Raw genomic sequence first — 21,043 nt, 5'->3', positions numbered from 1 at the left:
TAGCTCTTTAGTGTCCATTTTTGTGAATTCAACTCCTAAGTTCTACTGTATACAACTCGTCTGGAATATCTTCCTACAATTTCATCTTACCACCAGAGAGCAGCAAAGATATATAGGTGGCTAATGAATGACTAACAAGAAAGCTTGTTAATTTTTTTTAACTTTTATTTAATGAATATAAATTTCCAAAGTACGATTTATGGATTACAATGGCTTCCCCCCCATACCGTCCCTCCCACCCACAACCCTCCCCTTTCCCACTCCCTCTCCCCTTCCATTCACATCAAGATTCATTTTCGATTATCTTAATATACAGAAGATCAGCTTAGTATACATTAAGTAAGGATTTCAACAGTTTGCTCCCACACAGAAACATAAAGTGAAAAATAATAGATGATTTTTTTAAATGATGATGAAATCAGATCAGACCTATTGTCATGTTTAATCCCAGTGAGAGTCAAGTTGGGAGTTGATAATTTCTTTTTTTTTTTCTTTTCTTTTCTTTTCTTTTTTTTTTTTTTTTTTTTTTTTTTTTTTTTTTTTTTTACAGAGGATCAGTTTAGTATGCATTAAGTAAAGATTTCAACAGTTTGCACCCCCATAGAAACACAAAGTGAAATATATTGTTTGAGTACTCGTTATAGCATTAAATCTCAATGCACAGCACATTAAGGATAGAGATCCTACATGAGGAGTAAGTGCACAGTGACTCCTGTTGTTGACTTTACCAATTGACACTCCTGTCTATGGCATCAGTAATCTCCCTATGCACCAGTCATGAGTTTCCAAGGCTATGGAAGCCCTCTGAGTTCTCCGATTCTTATCTTGTTTAGACAAGGTCTTAGTCAAAGTGGAGGTTCTCTCCTCCCTTCAGAGAAAGGTACCTCCTTCTTTGAAGACCTGTTCTTTCCACTGGGATCTCACTCACAGAGATCTTTTGCCAGAGTGTCTTGGCTTTCCATGCCTGAAATACTCTCATGGGCTTTTCAGCCAGGTCCGAATGCCTTTAGGGCTGATTCTGAGGCCAGAGTGCTATTTAGGACATCTGCCATTCTATGAGTCTGCTGAGTATCTCACTTCCCATGTTGGATCACTCTCCCCTTTATTTATTCTATCAGTTAGTGTTAGGAGGTACTAGACTTGTTTATGTGCTCCCTTTGACTCTTAGTCCTTTCATTATGATCAATTGTGAACTGAAATTGATCACTTGGACTAGTGAAATGGCATTGGTACATGCCACCTTGATGGGATTGAATTGGAATCCCCTGGTATGATGGACACTATGGGAAACGGTGACTTGATCAGCATAGCCCTGACTGTTAATGAACAACTTAATACATTATCCCTCTTAGTAGTTTTTTTGTCTGTTCTACTTAATATGACTGGTTTAATTCTGTAATTAATACACAGTTATTCTTAAGTGTTGAAAATTAACTGAAATGTGATCCCTGTTAAACATAAGAGTGGGAATAAGAGAGGGAAGAGATGTATAATTTGGGACATGCTCAAGCTGACTTGCCCCAAATGGTAGAGTTAGAAGCTTGTTAATTTGATTTGATTTTACTCCTTAAAAGACTAAGAAGGGACACCTGGTTAATAATGAAAATGTTCACCTGTTAGCCTCTCTCCCTACCCTTTCAATTTTGTCTCTCTGAGGTGTGTGTGTATGTTGCCACATAAGTGTGAAGTTTCAATGATTGACTACATTGGCTGGGAAAGGTTTTCTTACTTTTCTAGAAGCTCTGGGGATACAGGTCAAAAACAACTCTATTCCTCCACATTTGCCCATGCCATAGCCTGAAGGCAATGAATCGGAAGTTTTAGAAAGTACCATATTATTTCTCTAGGCCCAGCGACATAAAACTATTGTACAAAGGCCAGACTAATGCCTGAATTTGTAAATAAAGTTTTATTGGAACATAGCTCTACCCATTTTGCTCATATTTTGTTTGTGGCTGCTTTTACACTACAATGACAGAATTGAAGAGTTATATGAGATGATATAGCCAGCAAAGCACACACTTTTTTATTATCTTACCCTTTACGGAAAAAGTTTACTAGTCCCTGCTTTACATCACTTTTGTATTTTAAATTTAAATTATGAAAAAATATGGGGAGCAGAAAGAATCCTGGACTAAGGTTTAAAAACAATTGCAATGGTCCTAGTCCTGCTACTTATCAATTATTCTTCTTTGTCCATTAACATCTGTAGTCTAGGTCCCCCAGATGGGGGTTGCAGTGGGAGCAGGGTAGGAGGGCAGCAGTTGGATTTGATAGAATCTATGATCCTCTCCAGATCCAACATTCTATGACTTTTTGGTCATCAGTGTTCTGTGCCTCCCTGGCTTCATTCTTTCCCTGGAAAGATCTCTCAGTGGGTAGTTCATGGGTTGGCATCAGTCCCTAATTTGTGCTGGTTTCCCTGACTTCTTGATAGTTTTGACTCCACTTACAGTTTCTGATCTTTACCTATTACTTTTTTGTAGCTCCCTACTCTGGCTTCCAATGTAACTGGCAACACAGTATGTGGAATATGCCTTGCTGCTGCCTATACCTTCCCTGAGGGTAAAAAGCACTTGCCTTCCTTGCTCACTTTATCCTCCCTGTCTTCCAGAATCCAGTCATAAAGCCATAGGATTTAACAGCTTGGCTAGCTTGTACTCTGTATACATCAGGGAAGAATAGAGTTGGACCTACATATTTTTGGAATTTGTGTTAGTTTCACCTAAGAGAGCAAGGAAAAGGATGATATCAGTGCTTAAATTCTTTACTGTAAACAGGACTCTTATTTTTTTATTTTTTATTTTTTGCTGAAGTCTGCATTTGGAGGCCAATAGCCTGTATTCCCTAACCTCTTACTCTTCCTTATTCTCTCTCTTTTTTTTTGGCAACTTTTTTTTTTTCATTTTCAGCAGAGTTATTAAATGTCATTCTAAATATAAGTGCAGCAACTTCAACTATTCTACTTTTCAAATTTTTGTGGGAATGTCTAGTACTCTAAATTAGTATTGATTTCCAAAATGTGAACATGAAGGAAAGTATGTGAAAAATTTACTATTGTACATGATTTGACTCCACAGTTTCAGTTTATTACTCTAATTTCTATTGATTTATTTTTCATTAACTTAAACATTTACTTGGTAACCTAATTAAGGTTGGGAATAAAGCAAAGAAAACACACATCATTAAACAGAAGAGAACCACTGTGAAAATTGTAAAAAAAGCAACAAAGTAAAACAGAGCCTATAATAGTCTGTACCTATATGTACTGTTTTTTTTTAAAGTAAGCATGTCACTAACACATTTTATTATTAAGTATAATTTTTGCTTCTTGATGTATACACTTTTTATTTTTATTTTTTAACTTTTATTTAATGAATATAAATTTCCAAAGTACAGCTTATGGATTACAATGGCTTCCCCCCCATAACTTCCCTCCCACCCACAACCCTCCCCTTTCCCGCTCCCTGTCCCCTTCCATTCACATCAAGATTCATTTTCAATTCTCTTTATATACAGAAGATCAGTTTAGCATATATTAAGTAAAGATTTCGTCAGTTTGCACCCACATAGAAACACAAAGTGAAAAATACTGTTTGAGTACTAGTTATAGCATTAATTCACAATGTACAGCACATTAAGGACAAAGATCCTACATGAGGAGTAAGTGCACAGTGACTCCTGTTGTTGACTTAACAAATTGACATTCTTGTTTATGGCATCAGTAATCACCCTAGGCACTTGTCATGAGTTGCCAAGGCTATGGAAGCCTTTGAGTTCGGCGATTTCGATCTTATTCCGACAGGGTCATGGTCAAAGTGGAAGTTCTCTCCTCTATTCAGAGAAAGGTACCTCCTTCTTTGATGACCTGTTCTTTCCACTGGGATCTCACTCACAGAGATCTTTCATTTAGGTTTTTTTTTTTTTTTTGCCAGAGTGTCTTGACTTTCCATGCCTGAAATACATGACTTCAGGGCTGATTCTGAGGCCAGAGTGCTGTTTAGGACATCTGCCATTCTATGAGTCTGCTGTGTATCTCACTTCCCATGTTGAATCGTTCTCTCTCTTTTTTATTCTATCAGTTAGTATTTGCAGACACTAATCTTGTTTATGTGATCCCTTTGAATCTTAGTCCTATCATTATGATCAATTGTGAACAGAAATTGATCACTTGGAATAGTGAGATGTCATTGGTACATGCCACCTTGATGGGATTGAATTGGATCCCCTGGTATGCTTCTAACTCTACTGTTTGAGGTAAGTCAGCTTGAGCATGTCCCGAATTGCACATCTCTTCCCTCTCTTATTCCCACTCTTATATTTAGCAGTGATCACTTTTCAGTTAAGTTTCAACACTTAAGAATAACTGTGTATTGATTATAGTATTCAACCAAAAGTATTAAGTAGAACAAACATAAAAAATACTAAGAGGGATAAAGTATTAAGTTGTTCATCAACAGTCAGGGCAAGGACTGATCAAGTCACCGTTTCTCATAGTGTTCATTTCACTTTAACAGGTTTCCTTTTTGGTGCTCAGTTAGTTGTCACTGATCAGGGAGAACATATGATATTTGTCCCTTTGGGACTGGCTTATTTCACTCAGCATAATGTTTTCCAGATTCTTAACAGGGATCACTTTTCAGTTAAAATTTAAATACCTAAGAATAATTGTGTGTTAATTACAGAGTTCAACCAATAGTACTAGAACAAAAAAATACTAAAGTGGATAAAGTATTACATTGTACATCAACAGTCAGGACAGGAGCTGATCAATTCACTGTTTCTCATAGTGTCCATTTCACTTCAACAGGTTTCCCCTTTGGTGCTCAGTTAGTTGTCACCAATCAGGGAGAACATATGAAATTTGTCCCTTTGGGACTGGCTTAATTCACTCAGCATGATGTTTTCCAAATTCCTCCATCTTGTTGCAAATGACAGGGTTTCATTGTTTTTGACTGCTGTATAGTATTCTATAGAGTACATGTCCCATAATTTCTTTATCCAGTCTACTGTTGATGGGCATTTGGGTTGGTTCCAGGTCTTAGCTATTGTGAATTGAGCTGCAATAAACATTAATGTACAGACAGCTTTTTTGTTTGCCAATTTCATTTCCTTTGGGTAAATTCCAAGGAGTGGGATGGCTGGGTTGAACGGTAGGGTTATATTCAGGTTTCTGAGGAATCTCCCGAGTGACTTCCCTAGTGGGTCAACCAATTTGCATTCCCACCAACAGTGGGTTAGTGTCCCTTTTTCTCCACATCCTCCCCAGCATCTGTTGTTGGTAGATTTCTGCATGTAAGCCATTCTAACCCGGGTGAGGTGAAACCTCATTGTGGTTTTGATTTGCATTTCCCTGATTGCTAGTGATCCTGAATATTTTTTCATGTGTCTGTTGGCCCTTTGGATTTCCTCTTTTGAAAAATGTCTATTGAGGTCCTTGGCCCATCTCTTAAGTGGGTTGTTTGTTTTGATGTTGTGGAGTTTTTTGATTTCTTTGTAGATTCTGGTTATTAACCCTTTATCTGTTGCATAGTTTGCAAATATATTTTCCCATTCTGTGGGTTGCCTCTTCACTCTCCTGACTGTTTCTTTTGCAGCACAGAAACTTCTCAATTTGATGCAATCCCAAATGTTAATTTTGGCTTTGACTGCCTGTGCTTCTGGGGACTTTTCCAAGAAATCTTTGCCAGTACCTATATCTTGCAGGGTTTTTCTCCAATGCTCTCTAATAATTTGATGGTGTCAGGTCATGGATTTAAGTCTTTAATCCATGTTGAGTGAATTTTTGTGTAAGGTGAAAGTTATGGATTTTGCTTCACGTTTCTGCACATGGGAATCTAATTTTCCCAGCACCATTTATTGAATAGACTTTCCTTTCTCTAGAGATTGGTTTTGGATCCTTGATCAAATATAAGTTGGCTGTAGATGTTTGGGTTGATTTCTGGTGTTTATATTCTGATCCATTGGTCTATCCATCTGTTTCTGTACCAGTACCATACTGTTTTGATAACAACTGCCCTGAAGAATGTCCTGAAATCTGGTATTGTGGTGCCTCCAGCTTTGTTTTTCTTGTACAAGATTGCTTTAGCTATTCGGGATCTCCTGTGCCTCCATATGAATTTCAGCATTATTTTTTCCAGATCTGAGAATAAGGACTTCGGTATCTTGATTGGTATTGCATTGAATGTATAAATTGCTTTTGCGAGAATAGTATCCTGAAGTTTCCTGACAATATTTTTTAGATTTCTAATTTCCTCTTCTTTTCTTTGGTTTGACTGTATATTTTCCTGTCTCTGTCTTCTGAATCCGATATTCTCTCTTCTGCTTCACCCATTCTGTTTTTAAGGCTCTCTAATATGTTTGTCATTTGATCTATTGATTCTTCATTTCATTATGATTTCTCGTTACTATCACAGTTTCATGTTCTAATAGTTGTTTCATTGCATTTTGATTCCTCCTTAATATTTCATGTTTGCAAGAGAGATTTTCTATCTTGTCCATTAAGGATTTCTGTTGTTCAAGAATTTGTTTTTGAAAACTTCTTAATGTTCTTATCAATTTTTTGAGATCCGCTTCCTGCATTTCTTCTATCTCATCATCTTCATAATCTTGAAATGGCGTATATTTTTCATTTGGGAGCATCATAGTGTCTTCCTTGTTCTTGTTACCTCGGTTTCTGCGTTTGTTTGGCATTGTGGAGATATTCTTTGATTTCTTTGCTGTGGTGCTTTTTCTAATTATACTATGACTCTAGATTAAGTGGACTGTCTGCTTTTGATGGATCCTTAGAGACTGTGATGGGTGTGGCCAGAGAGCTGTTTGGTTCTTCTGGGTTAAGGGTGTGCCAAAGGTGACTCACCCAGATTGTTCTCTCGCTCTCTCGCTCTCTCGCTCCCTCACTCTCTCTCTCTCTCTTTTTTTTTTTGACTCAGTTGGGAAGTAATTCCACATAGCTGAGTGGCATTGAGGGTAGTTGATGTATGAAATCTGGTCCCTGTGGGTATTAGTCTGCTCTACCCCTGGGACCACACAAAGAGTTTATGCAGCCCTCTGTGTGGTCTCAAATTTCTCTGCAGTCTCTCACCGGATTGCCCAGGTTACTGAGTTTGTGTACTTGGTGAGTTCTCTGCACTCCCCCCCCCCATCAGATTTTCACAGTCTCAGTTCGTTAGCTCCACACTTTCACTAGGTCCTAACCTCCTGTTATTTCTCCCCACCAGAATCAGGTTTTTCTGCTTGGCTAATGGTGGGCACCGCTTTACATATGTAAAATGGTGCCTACTCTTTGTCTTGCTCGGCTTTGTAAGGTGAGTGGAGAGAGCGACTAATGTCCGTGCCGGTTCCCCTTATTTATTCGGTTTTTTTCTCCTCCAGTCAGCCTGGTGAACTTTCCCCAGTGGGGCTTCAGGCCTCGTTCCCTCTAGGCTCTTTCTTCCTTTCCCCGCCAATGTCTCGGGCTATGGAAGTTTTTGTCTCACCTCCCCTTCCAGTGCTGGTGCACAGACTCTGTGGCTTGGCTCCCGCGGCTCAGCTCCCGCAGCTCAGCTTCCACGTGGTGGGTGACCTTGCTCTCCCTGTAGGTCCTCCGTGTCACATCCACTAGATCTGGAAGTGTTTTCTCTGCAGTTTTTTCCTGAGCTTTTTCCTGAGGCTACAGTAACTCCACTTTTATTAAACTATCTTTTCCTGGACTATTGGTGCGCGCCCTCACTATTCTGCCATCTTGGCTCTGCCCTGTATAACCCGATGTATACACTTTTAAAAAGAAGTACATAATGCTGAACAATTTGTTTGACAGATATTAAAAACAAAGTTTGACAAAGCTATCTTTGCAGCATAACTGATACACAGAGGTCTTTCTATGTTAATTTATTACTATTATTTTTAAAAATTTTAGCTCCCACATGCAGGGGAGAACCTGTGGTATTTCTCTGTGTCCAGCTTATTTCCCTTAACATTTTCAGTTGCAACCATTTTCATGCAAACAATAGAATTTCATTCTTTTTTATAGATGAATAGTATTCCATTGTGTATATATGCCACATTTCTTTATCCACTCATCTGATGTTGGACACCTTGGTGGATTCCATATTTTGGCTCTTGTGAACAGTACTGCTATAAACATGGTGGTGCAAGTAACTTTGATACAATGTGTTCATGTCTTTTGGGTATATACACAATAGTGGGATTGCTGGATCATACAGCAAGTCTATTTCTAGTGTTTTAGGAGACCACCAATATGTTTTCCACAGTGACTACATTGATTTATATTCCCACAGTGTTTAAGATTTCCCCTCACCAGCATTTGTTGCTCTGTCTTTTGAATAATAACTATTTTTAGAAGAGTGAGGTGATATTTCATTGTGGTTTTAATTGCATTTCCCTGGAACATAGTGATGTTGAGCATTTTTTCATATTTGGCCATATTCTTTCTTTTGAGAACTATCTGTTGAGGTCCTTTCCCCATTTCCTAACTGAATTGTTTGTTTTGTAGCTATTGACTTTTTTTTTTTTTTTTGAGTTCTTGATTTATTCTGGATATAAACCCTTCATTGGATAAGTAGTTTGCAATTGTCTTTTCCTATTCTGTCAGATGTCCTTCCCTTCTAATGATTGTTTTGCTGTGTAGAAGCTCCTGAGTTTGATATAATCCCATTTGTCTAGTTTTGCTTTTGTTCCTTGTACTTTGAGGGTTTTATCCAAAAATCATCACTTACACAAAAGTCTTGAAGTGCTTTCCCTACATTTTCTTCTAGCAACTTGATAGTTTCACATTTTAAATTTAGGTTTTGGATCCATCTCTAGTTGACTTTTGTGCATGGTGAGAGATAAGGATCTAATTTCATTCTTCTACATATATGTAGATCCAGTTTTTTCAGTCCCATTTATTGAAGAGATAATTCTTTCTCCAGTGTATGCTCTGGATACTAATGTATGCTCAGTTATCTATAGGTATGTGGATTAATTTCTAGACTCTAATATATTCCATTGATCTATTTGTCAGCTTTTAGGTCAGTACCATCCTGCCTTAATCACTATAGCTTTGCAATATGCTTTGAAGTCTGGTATTGTGATCTCTTCAGCTTAATTTCATTTTTACAGTTTTATTTGACTATTCTGTATATTCTGTGATTTCATATGAATTTTGAGATTTTTAAAAAACTCTGTAAAGAATGTTATTGGTATTTTGAAAGAGATTGCATTGAATCTGTAGATTGCTTTAGGTATTATAGACATTTTAATGATATTGAGTCTTTCAATTCATGAGCAAGGATTATCTTCCATTTTTTGTGTCCTTGCTGATTTACTTCATCAATGTTTTAAATTTTTCAATGTAGAGATCTTTTACTTCTTTGGTAAAATTTTTTTCCTTAGTAATATTTGACTATTTTTTGTGGTTATTGTGAATGGACTTTCTTTCTCTTTCAGTGAGTTCATCAATAGCATATAAAAAGTTACTATTTTTTGTATGTTTGTTTTGTGACTTGCAACTTTACTGAATTGGTTTCATCAATTCTAACAGTTTTCTGGTGGTGTGTTTAGGTTTTTCCGTGTACAACATCATGTCTTTTACAAACATGAATAATTTGACTTTCTTCTTTCCAATTTTGTTGCTCTTTCTTTCTTTTTTCCTAATTGCTCTTGCTAATATTTCTAGTGCTATATTGAATAAGAGTGATGGAAGTAGACATTGTTGCCTTGTTCCAGATCTGAGGGGAAATACTTCAGCTTTTCCCCAGTCAGCATGATATTTGGCTGTTGAGGTTTTTGATTTTGAGGTTTTTGTCATGAAAGGATACTGAATCTTATCAAATGTGTTCTCTACATCTATTGAGATGATCAAATGGTTTTTGCTCTTTATTCTGTTGATATGATTTATGATGCTTATTGATTTGTGAATGTTGAACTACCCTTGCATCTCTGGGATAAATCCCACTTGGTGGTGATGTATGACCTTTTTGATGTGGTGTCGGATTTAATTTGCTTGCATTTTGTTGAGTGTTTTTGCATCTATGTTCCCCAAGGATATAGGTCTATAGTTAGTTTTTCTTTTTGTGCTATGTCTGTTCATTTTTGGTATGAGAGTTATGTTAGCCTTGTAAAAAGAGTTTGTTAGAATTCTACCCTGTTCAATAGTTTGAATAGTTTGAAAAATATTTCCATTAGTTCCCTTTTAAATGCTTTGCAGAAATCAGTAGCAAAGCCTTTACATCCTGGACTTTTTTATGGGAGACTGTTAATAAATTGCTTCAATCTTGTTGAAGTTGAACAGACCCTATGCGTTTGTTTGGATTTTCTATATCTTTTTGATTTAACCAGGATTTTATCTATTTTTTAGAGATTTTTTAGCAGATGATTGTTTGTAATAGTTTTTATGACCCTTTGCATTTCAGTGGTGTCAGTTGTTATGTCTCCTTTTTTCATCATTAATTTTGAGTTTTTCTCTTTTTTCTTTGTTAGTCTGCCTAATGATTTCTCTAGTTTCTTTCTCTTCTCAAAAAACCAAGTATTTGTTTTGTTGATCTTTTATATTGCTTTCCTAGTTTTACTTTCATTTATTTCTGCTTACTTCTTGCTAATTTTTGGTTCAGTTTGCTCTGTTTTTCTAAGTTGTTGAAATGCATCATTAGATCATTTACTTAAAAACTTTCTTTTTTTTAAATGTAAGTACTTAATGCTATATACTTCTCTCTTAATACTGCTTTTGCTGTATACCACAGTTTTAAAACATTGTGTTTTTTTTTTAAGATTTATTTATTTGAAAGAGTTACACAGACAGAGAAGGAGAGGCAGAGAGAGAGAGAGAGAGGGAGAGAGGGAGAGAGGGAGAGAGGGAGAGAGGGAGAGAGGGCTTCCATCTGCTGGTTCAATCCCCAGTTGGCCACAATGGCCGGAGCTGCGCCAATCCACAGCTAGGAGCCAGGAGCTTCCTCTAGGTCTCCCACATGGGTGCAGGGGCTCAAGGACTTGGGCCATCTTCTACTGCTTTACCAGACCAAATCAGAGAGCTGGATCAAAATTGGAGCATCCAGTCTTGAAACAGTGCCATATGGGATGCTGGCACTGCAGGTGGCGGCTTTACCCACTATGCCACAGTGCCGGTCCCAATACATTGTATTTTCACTTTCATTTATTTTCAGAAAGTTTTGATTCCTTTTTTTTTTTTTTTTTTTGACAGGCAGAGTGGACAGTGAGAGAGAGACAGAGAGAAAGTTCTTCCTTTGCCGTTGGTTCACCCTCCAATGGCCGCCGTGGCCAGTGCGCTGCAGCCAGCGCACCACGCTGATCCGATGGCAGGAGCCAGGTGCTTCTCCTGGTCCCCCATGGGGTGCAGGGCCCAAGGACTTGGGCCATCCTCCACTGTACTTTTTTAGTTTCTTCAATGACCTATTGGTCCTTCAGGGACATGTTATTTAATTTCCATGTATTTGTAAATGTTGTATTGTTATTCTGTTGTTGATTTGTAGTTTTATTCCTTTGTGGTCTGAGAGGATACATTGTACAATTTCAATCTTTTTAAATTTTCTGAGACTTGCTTCTTTCTGTTTCCTATGTCTCTATGCTGATATCTGTGCATCTAGTGTAATAGTCCCTTTATTATGGAGTAGACTTTAATTGGAAAAGAGTTTATTCATTAGATGGAATGTAGGGTATCCCTTGGCTTGTTGCTTTGACTTTGATTCTAAGTGAGCCCAGAAGTGTAACCTCTGAGTGATTTCTTTCCCATTAGTCAATGTTATCAGTCTCTATCAGTGACAAAGTCTCTATCAGTGACACAGTGATCTAGTCAGCATAAGTCTGAGGAGGGTAAAATTATGACTTTGAGCTAAATATGGGCTTCCTATGGTATGCATCGTTGATTCTCAGAGAGTTGGATGTCAGTTATACTAAGGATTCTAATAGCCAGAGACTCATTCTTTGTGCTGAAGGACATCACAGGGGCTGTCCCTTGTCCCACTTGAAATCCTGAGTGATGCTGGGCCTTGTGTCATCATTAGCTGTGTCTCCAGGACTGTATGATATGGATGGGATCTTCTGGAGGTCCTGCTGGAAGAGTGTGACTGTTGCTGGGGCTTAAAGCACCAAAAGCCCTAGTCCGAGGACTGGGAGATGTGAAATGGATCCTGCTCCATTCCTACAGAATGAATACAAGAGGTACAGGAAATTTTACACTGGCAGGTATGATCTGGAGTAGTGGAATACAGGAAGGTTCCTCCCTAGTTCCTACCTTCCTGAAGCAAAGCAGTGCATGGAGGACTCTCCAGACATGGCAGATGAGTATGAGTTAGTTCAGTGTCCCAGCTCTGCAAAGCACAGAGGGAACTGCCTCCAGGTTTCTGCATGGGCTGCAAGGGAGATTTTGGGGCTTGTGCCCAGGGATCCCAGCATCAGGAGGTAGGAGGTACAGAGGGAACTTCTCAGGCTGGGTCTGTATATTATATGGGCTGCTGATGGTGTTAGCCCCAGAAGCTGAGGGGACTCCTCTTGAACCACACAGAGTTAAGTGCAGCTCTGGGGTTTATATACAGAACTCCCACAACTGCAGGGTGCAGGGAGTCTACTCCATGCCCTATAAATTTCTTATCTCTGGTAGCAGTGGGACTCCTTATCTGCTGAGTCGTAACAAAGTTCAGCAGCATCTCCACCACACCAAATTGAGTCTGGTATGATGGTGGGTGGGGGAAGGGAGGAAAGCAATGGGCTTCCCTTTTGGGAGCAAAGTTGTCATTCAGACCTCAGTCAGCTCCCAGGCAGTACGTGAAGTCAGTGAGGACTGTGGAATTCTCCATGAAGTAGTTTCCTGTTTGGGGCACTGCAGTACCTTCTTCCTACCTTATCTTTTTTTTTTTTTTGATTTTTTGACAGGCAGAGTGGACAGTGAGAGAGAGAGACAGAGAGAAAGGTCTTCCTTTGCCATTGGTTCACCCTCCAATGGCCGCTGTGGCTGGCGCGCTGCGGCCAACACACCGCGCTGGTCCGATGGCAGAAGCCTGGTACTTATCCTGGTCTCCCATGGGGTGCAGGGCCCAAGCACTTGGGCCATCCTCCACTGTACTCCCTGGCCACAGCAGAGAGCTGGCCTGGAAGAGGGGCAACCGGGACAGAATCTGGCGCCCCGACCGGGACTAGAACCCGGTGTGCCAGCGCCGCAAGGTGGAGGATTAGCCTAGTGAGCCACGGCGCCAGCTCCTTCCTACCTTATCTTAACAAGATGTATTTCCCAGCCGGGAACACAGAAGCAGGGGTGGCTGGTAGTGTAGCCACAACCAGCAGCACTTCTGTACTCTCTCCTTGCCGCCCCATAGAGTCTGTGTTCTGCTCTGTCAGTTCTCTACTGAAAATTTCTCTCAATCAGTCCCTTGGGAACATGATCCTGCCTTTGTTTTTCTAATATCTTTCTGTGGCTGAGACCAGTGTGGCTTCTTGCTATTCAACCACATTCAGTCTTGCTTTTCAGTTTATACTGGTCACATTTCCTATACATGCTGAGGAGTCATTATATACATTTCAGAAGATTAGTCATCACATATTGAAGATTTATATTACAGTACCTCAGGAGATGACACATAACTGGGAATATGCAATGTTGCATCATGTTGCAGATATATTACAATCCTACCCCAAGAGAATTGACTTTTCTGGAATTTGGACTCTGTAGAGTATATTGCTGACAAGTGCTATGCATAATTTCATGCTTGTAATGCTATGTAATCCACTACATTGTTGCTGTTAAGCTGACAAGTTTTTGCCTGTGGGGATTTGAGATAAGATAGAAATTTTCCCTTTAAGTACTTAGATATGAAACATGTGTCACTGATGTTGGGAAAGTTGATAGGAGAAAGGCCTTGTGTCTTGAACTGAGGAAAAAGTGGAGCCTAGAGTTAAAACAGTATATTTGATATTGGAGATGACCCCCTAAAAGTTATACAAAAAATGTGGCCCTTTAGAGTTCCGCAGAAGCCCCATCTGGAGTGCCACATAGCTACCAGAATTTGGGGTACCATATGATTTCACCATATGTTTATTAATAAATCCCCAATATTAATAAGACCAAGGGGGTTCTTGCCTAATATTTAGAGAAGAATTCTAAATACTGGCGCAGATAAATGAGGCAACATGGTACATTTTAAGCCTTTATTTAGTGAGAAAGATGCATAGAGAGTGAGAGCTTTATTAAGAGAGAGAAAGGTATAACCCTACCATACAACCCAGCCATCCCACTCCTTGGAATTTACCCAAAGGAAATTAAATTGGCAAACAAAAAAGTGGTCTGCACCTTAATGTTTATTGCAGCTCAATTCACAATAGCTAAGACCTGGAATCAACCTAAATGCCCATCAACAGTAGACTGGATAAAGAAATTATGGGACATGTACTCTATAGAATACTATACAGCAGTCAAAAACAATGAAACCCTGTCATTTGCAACAAGATGGAGGAATCTGGAAAACATCATGCTGAGTGAAATAAGCCAGTCCCAGAAGGACGAATATCCTATGTTCTCCCTGATTGGGGACAACTAACTGAGCACCAAAAAGGAAACCTGTTGAAGTGAAATGGACACTGTGAGAAACAGTGACTTGATCAGCTCTTGCCCTGACTATTGATGAACAACTTAATACTTTATCCCTTTTAGTATTTTTTTGTTGTTGTTCTACTTAATACTATTAGTTGAACTCTGTAATTAATACACAATTATTCTTTTTTTCAATATTTGAAATTTTTTAAACTTTTATTTAGTAAATATAAATTTCCAAAGTACAGCTTTTGGATTACAATGGCTTTTCCCCCTAATAACTTCCCTCGCACCTGTACCCCTCCCATCTCCCACTACTCTCCCATTCCATTCACATCAAGATTCATTTTCAATTCTCTTTATATATAGAAGATCGATTTAGTATATATTAAGTAAAGATTTCATCAGTTTGCAGCTCTATTCTATTGAATAGAAACACATAGAAACACAAAGTGTAAAATACTGTTTCAATACTAGTTATAGCATTAATTCACATTGAACAACACATTAAGGACAGAGATCCTACATGAGGAGTAAGTACACAGTGACTCCTGTTGTTGACTTAACAATTTGACACTCTTGTTTATGGCGTCAGTAATTTCCCAAGGCTCTAGTCATGGGTTGCCAAGGCTATGGAAGCCTTTTGTGTTCGCTGACTCCAATCTTAGTTAGACAACGTCATAGTCAAAGTGGAAGTTCTCTCCTCCCTTCAGAAAAAGGTACCTCCTTCTTTAATGGCCCGTTCTTTCTACTGGGATCTCACTTGAAGAGATCTTCCATTTAGTTTTTTTTTTTTTTTTTTTTTTTTTTTTGCCAGAGTGTCTTGGCTTTCCATGCCTAAAATACTCTCATGGGCTCTTCAGCCAGATCCAAATGCCTTAAGGGCTGATTCTGAGGCCAGAAAATACACAATTATTCTTAAGTGTTGAAACTTAACTGAAAAGTGATCCCTGTTAAATATAAGAGTGGGAATATGAGAGGGAAGAGATGTACAGTGTGGAACATGCTCAATCAGACTTGCCCCAAACGGTAGAGTTAGAAACGTGCCAGGGGATTCCAATTCAATCCCATCAAGGTGGCATGTACCAATGACATCTCACTAGTCCAAGTGATCAATATCTGTTCACAATTGATCATAATGATAGGATTGAGAGTTAAAGGGATCACATAAAGAAGACTAGTGTCTGCTAATACTAATCAATAGAATAAAGAAGGGAGAGAACAATCCAACATGGGAAGCGGGATACACAGCAGACTCATAGAATGGCAGATGTCCTAAATAGCACTCTGGCCTCAGAATCAGCCCTGAAGGCATTTGGATCTGGCTGAAAAGCCCATGAGAGTATTTCAGGCATGGAGAGCCAAGGTACTCTGGCAAAAAACAAACAAACAAACAAACCAAACCAAACCAAACCTAAGTGAAAGATCTCTGTGAGTGAGATCCCAGTGGAAAGAACAGGTCATCAAAGAGGACGTACCTTTCTCTGAAGGGAGGAGAGAACTTCCAGTTTGATAATGACCTTGTCTAAATATGATCAAAGTCGGCGAACTCAAAAGACCTCCATAACCTTGGCAACTCATGACGAGAGTCTAGGGTGATTACTGACGCCATAAACAAGAGTGTCAATTCATTAAGTTAACCACAGGAGTCACTGTGTACTTACTCCTCATGTAGGATCTCTGTCCTTAATGTGCTGTACATTGTGATTTAATGCTATAACTAGTACTCAAACAGTGTTTTTCACTTTGTGTTTCTGAGTGGGTGCATACTGTTGAAAGCTTTACTTAATATATGCTAAATTGATCTTCTGTATATAAAGAGAATTGAAAATGAATCTTGATGTGAATGGAATGGGAAAGGGAGTGGGAGAGGGGAGGGTTGCAGGTGGGAAGGAAGTTATTGGGCGGGGGGAAAGCCATTATAATCCATAAGCTGTTCTTTGGAAATTTATATTCTATTGCTCCCCAATCCCATTCCAGCCCACCTAAGATTTAAAAAAGCCCAACCCCTGGAGTCTGACCCTTTTCCCTGTGGTCTGTGTGCATGCTGGCAGTTGGTCTACTACTGCAAGCTTATTTTCTTTGAATAAATTTGGCCTGGCTGTGAGTTTGTATTCTGTCTCCTCTCTGTTCTGTTCCCTTTTTTTACACATTGAGCAAAATTCAATGTCCTAGTGTTGTTTCTCTCACTCTTTGCCTTTAACCCAGGGGGAACACTGAACCTAAGGATAAGCATGCCGTTTCTTGTGGGAGTATCAATTTACTTTGATTTTTTGGGAAGTAATATAATGTTTTATCTACAAAATCAAGATTTATTGTTGAATAGAATATGTAATCTGTATGATTTTTAAACATAGAACACTTCATTATGTGGCAATTTTTGTAAGGGTTAAGCAACAGAATGTAATATATAGACTAGAATCTTTGGATTCACCACTTAAAGTCTTAGTTAATTTTAGGCAAGTTACTCAACCTCAGTTTTTTCCCTTAATTTCTTCCTCCTGTAATCTGATAATCTGATAATATAATGCTGATAATCATATGCAACTTAAAGAATTGGCATGAACATTTGGGTGCTTGACTCAAATATTTGATACACACACACACACACACGCTAGTTATGATGCTTTTGGTAGTTCTATAGTCTGAATTTTGGCAAAAATAAATGCTCCTGAGTGACTAGGAATAGAAACACTTAGCATTGCTCTGGAGAAATTAAGTCCTAACACTTCCTTTTGGCTTCTGAGTGTTCACACTAAGGAATTGGCCCACAGCATCCTTGCAAGAGACAATTGCTACATTTGACACTGGAGCTGTGGTTCCTGCTGGAAGGTGCATAGTCTCTGCGTCATTATGATGTAAATGTTATCACTAAAAGGTAAATGTGACTGGGAAGGATGGATTGGCCAGTAAATCAGGCAAGAGTGAAGACTCAGTCTTTAATTTGAAGCTCTGCCTGCTTTCCCTCCAGAGCTTTCCCTCTGAGCCTGAGGTCAAAGAAGGAGAAATAGGAAGCATAAATGACACTAACCTCTGTCCTATGCTAATACTGCTCTTACTAAGGGATCATCACACTTTTTCAAATACAGCCCATGTGAGCTTTCAAAATCTTTCTCAATATGGTGTCCCAGGTAAACACCACTAAATGATTCTCACTTGGGAAGCTTCTGGGTCACTCTCGAAAAATTCCATTAGAAAGGTTAGCAGCAGAAGTGGCTTTGAAGATTCACCTACTTGAGACTTCTGTGACTCACAGTGTATTAATCTCTATTTCCCACAATAAGTAGATAAAAATTAATGACCCATGCTTGAATGACAGATACCAGGGTCCTATTTTCCTGGTATATTTGTATTTTCAGGAGAGTTTGTTAATTGAAATGAGTGAGTAACATGTTGGGATTTCATTCCATGTGGTTTTACCTAAAATCCTGCCTGATTCTGCCTGGACCAGTTGTTCATTTCTGTCCTCAGGTAGGGAGGGGCATGTGCAGGTTACTTCAATCATTTGTCACCCATACCAGTTCCAACAGAGGCTCAAGGGAGGGAAGTTTAGGTCATAAGTTAGAAAGTAAAGGCTACATCCTTGTGGTCAGTGGGTAGAGCACAGAATTGTTTGTTTTTTTTGCCAGTCACTGTCTCCAGCTTCATTCTTTCAAGTGAAAATGGAATTTGTGGTAAGCAGAATAATGGCAATGTTATCATCAGGATTCTGTGACTATGTTGCCTTTGTAGGGGGGTGAAGGGTGGTGGTGGTGGTGGTGGTCGTGTGTGTGTGTGTGTGAAAGACTTTACAACTGTCATTCAGTTAAAGATCCTGAGATAGAGAGATTATTTATTTATATTTATGTATTTGTAAGAACCCTTCAAGTAAAAGGGAGGTGGAGATTTGAAGATACGGGACGACTGACATAGATCATGGAGGAGGAGGCCAAGAGCTAAGGAATGTAGGTGGTTGCTAGCGTCTGGAAAGGGCAAGAAAGTGCATTCTTCCGTAGAGTCTCTACAAGGTACACAGTCCTGCTGACACTTTATTTTAGCCCACTGAGGCCTATGTTGGGCTTCCGACCTCCGAAAATGATGTAAGATAATAAATGTCTGTTGCTTTAAGCCACTAATTTTATGACAGATTTTTGCAGAAGCAACAGAAAAAGAATACAGTAGTCCACAAGAAAGCAGCTGCTTCAACTCACAATGCAAACACTCACACCAGGCCTTTTGCTCAAGATGCTGTGAAATGTCTGCCAGTTCCAACATGTCACATGTGCTTCCACCTGTTTTCTCACAGAATACTAAAAAAGTCTGTAGCCAACAGATGAGTTGGGATAAAATTACCAACTTTCACTGCCCTGGAAAGGGTCTTCTTATGGGAACATGATATTCTTTCTCTTGTGAGTGTGAGGGGGTAAGTAATACAATGACTGCTACGAAGTTTGCTGCCACAGCCTGGGCTTGTACTAAACATCAGTGATTTCCTTCTCCATGCATGAGACCTCAATATAAACAGAGGAAAACAGTGTTTTCAGGTTGTTATATTAGTTTTGACCTTGTGAACCCCCTGGAAGTGTTTGGGACATACCAAGGGGGCCACAGACAGCAGCATGGGGACTGCTGGGATAGAACCTCATTTTTTCCAGGAACTTAGGCTCCATGGAATGTCCTTCCTTATAACAAAGGTCTCAGGCTTCTGGAAACCCCACTCTTTCCCAATAGTCTGTACCAACTGTGAACAGGGTGTTGCTCAGATGATGGCTGAAGGTAGCAGGGCTGGCCCTGGGTAGGGTGTTATGTCTCAGGGATATGGACTATCTCTTACCTCGAGTTTAGGACCACTCAGTGTTCAGTTCAGAAGAATCTGAATTTTGCAGTGAAGTGCAAGAAATCACAAATGAAAATTCCATTTTCCAAGAGAATTCCTTGCCCTGTTTTAGCATGAGTTAAATACCACCCTGTATTAGTTTTCTAGGACTACCAGAGGAAAATTGACTCCCCAGACTGACTGGCTTAAACAATAGACACTTTTCTCTCATAGTTCTGCATGCTGGGAACCCATGATTATGGTGCTGATAAATTCGGTTTCTGGTGAGGCCTATCTTTCTAGCTTGTAGACTGCTGCCTTCTTGCTGTGTCTTCTCGTGGCTTTCCTCTGTGTGTGACTGGGGGTTGGGAAAATGAATCTCTGATGTTCTTCTCTTCTCCATCTCTTCCTCCACCTCCTCCTCTTCTTTCTATCTCATCCTTCCTCTTCCTTCTCCTCCTCCTTCTCCCCTTCATCTACCTCTTCCTTCTTTGGACACCAATCCTATCAGATTAAACCCTTACCCTTACAACCTCATTTAATTTTCATTACTTCCCTAAATCCCTATCTCCAATTATAGTCACATTGGATTGGATTTGAGGTTTTCACATATGAAATTTTGGTGGGATAGGGCACACATTCAGCTATAACACCACTTAAACCTTGTTGTTCTTTGGGAAAAAATGGAATATAACTCTAGGCAGCATTTTTTAATTGGAACTCCATCTGGGTCTCTGACATGGGTGGGAGAGTCTCAAGCTCTTGGACCATCAACACTGCCTTCTGGGGTACACATTAACAGGAAGCTGAATGCAGAAGCAGAGCTGGCGCCCAAAGCCAGGCACTTCAATACAGGGCGGGGGCATCCCAAGCAGGATCTTCACTGCTGCCTCAAACACCCACTCCTACAATTTTTGAAAATGTTTTGTTATAACCCGGTGTTACTCCGCTTAGAAGGCAAATGTGTGCTTAAAGTGAAGAAGCAAAGTGGCACAAATGAAAAGTTCGCAGGGGCTAAGGACAGCAGTGGTAAGGGCAATTGTGACTTTTCGGTTTCTGTATTCGGCCTTCAGCTCACCATGGGTGCCGATGAATGTCACTGACCAACTAGTGGAAGACAAATTGCGGGTACTTGATGACAGGATGTTTCAGGTAGGAAAAGCCATCACAATCAGGAACCCTCAAGGAAGCAGCATGGTGATGTGCCTACAGGGCGAGTTTGCAGGCAGCTCTTGTACTTTCTTGCTGTGTAATTTTGAACGTGTTGATTGATAACCTCATTTTGATCTTTTTTGAAATGATAATAAAATTATCTCATGATCATTATGGGGATTTAATAATCTAGTGCTATATGTTGAAGTACATTACACTTTATGCCATTTAAGTTTAATTCCAATAGAATCATTAACTTAGAGGGTTTTCAGAGCAAGTGTGTGTGCAGCCTAACAGTGAGGATCAGGGCACAGGAGGAAGAGTCAGATCAAGGGCAGTTATTCCTTGAACTTCACCGCCTTCCTTGTACCTCCCCTGCTGTCTTTGCATCTCATATGCTTTCGTTAAACTTTATCTTCCTTTTTTGCACTTCACCTACTTTCCTTAAATTTCAGCTTAATACTGAAATTATGAGCTGACACTCTGCTATTCCCGTCTGTGGGATGCCAGAGGTGGTTTCATTATATTTTCACAATGCTTTCTATTTACCACTGGTATCAGGATCACTTGGGAGTAAT

The sequence above is a fragment of the Oryctolagus cuniculus genome, chromosome 4, assembly GCF_964237555.1.
Source record: "Oryctolagus cuniculus chromosome 4, mOryCun1.1, whole genome shotgun sequence".
Taxonomy (NCBI): Eukaryota; Metazoa; Chordata; class Mammalia; order Lagomorpha; family Leporidae; genus Oryctolagus; species Oryctolagus cuniculus.
This window is presented reverse-complemented; position numbering follows the sequence as displayed.